At 40.9% G+C, this 1,179-nt stretch overlaps 1 pseudogene; it reads right to left on the bottom strand.

Annotated features, from left to right (window-relative positions):
- Positions 1–315: 315 nt before the first annotated feature.
- Positions 316–773, bottom strand: LOC123857992 (large ribosomal subunit protein eL28-like; annotated as a pseudogene).
- Between the last annotated feature and the right edge of the window lie 406 nt (positions 774–1,179).

Genomic DNA, 1,179 nt, shown 5'->3' with positions numbered 1-1,179 from the left:
CGGAGTCCCAGGATCCAGTCTCACATTGGGCTCCCGGCTCGGCGGGGAGTCTGGTTCTCCCTCTAACCCTACCCCCTCTTGCGCTCTCTCTCTCACTCTCTCTCTCTCTCTCAAATAAATAAATAAATAAAATCTTAAAAAAAAAAAAAAAACTCAAAACAACCTATATGTCTACCAAAGGAGAATGATTACACATTTTAATGTATTTAATATGGAATAATTATAATTATATATCATTAAATGAGTGTATGCATTATTATACACAACATAGATGAATTCTACAAACTTTTTTTGTTTCTGTTTTTGTTTTGTTTTTTAGGTAGTTGACATCTTTATTGCTTTGGTGGTGGGGAGCAGGTATTCAGAAGTTCTGGGTGGGGCTGGCTGCTTTATCTTCAGCATCACAGGCTTCTGGCTAGATAGGATAGCCCTGGCTCTCTGAACAGTGGCCATGTGCAGATCTGGGCTGTCCTTGTTCTTGCGGATCATGTCCCGGTTCCTGCTGAGGGTAGCCTGGGTGTTCTTCTAATGGTGGTCCGCTTGTAAGAGGTAGCAGGCTTTCTCAGACCAGATCTCTGTTTCTTGACCACCACTATACATTTGCCTTCCACAGCAGGCTCCACACCCACAGCCTTGTGCTAGATCAGCCTATTGTAGCAAAAAGAGTTGTGTGCCTTTGGGTTATTGGGGTCTTTGCTATACGTCTGCTTGTTCCTCTTGATCAGGAAACTGGAGCAGGTGCTTGGGACCATCCATTGCAGGTGGGTGGACATAATTGCAACTCCTCTCTCTTGGGTGGCTGGAGGCAGGAAGAGCCACAAACATATTTTTGATGAAAGAAGTCCAGTATAAAGTAATATGAAATGTAGGATTCCATTTATATAAAATTTGAAACAGGTAAAAATATCTCTGTTGTTAGTAGTCAGTTGTTAACATCAGCAGGGAGTATCTTGACAGAAGGCAATAGAGGGGGTAATGTAGTATTGCTTGATCTAGGTTCTGGTTACATACAGGTGAATATAATTTGTCAAAGTTAATCAAGCTGTACTCATGTTTTATGTTCTATTCTGTATGCGACTTACATTTCAGTATAAAATATACCTTCGTTAGACTGATCTGAAGCAAATATGCAAAATAGATTTCAATGTGTGTGGTAGAATTGCAGTGGTAGAATCGGTA

The sequence above is a fragment of the Mirounga angustirostris genome, unplaced genomic scaffold, assembly GCF_029215605.1.
Source record: "Mirounga angustirostris isolate CCGP_5_RB_7025 unplaced genomic scaffold, mMirAng1.0.hap1 SCAF_13, whole genome shotgun sequence".
NCBI classification, from domain to species: Eukaryota; Metazoa; Chordata; class Mammalia; order Carnivora; family Phocidae; genus Mirounga; species Mirounga angustirostris.
Note: the sequence above shows the minus strand (reverse complement) of the source record. Positions and strands in the feature narration are given on the sequence as shown.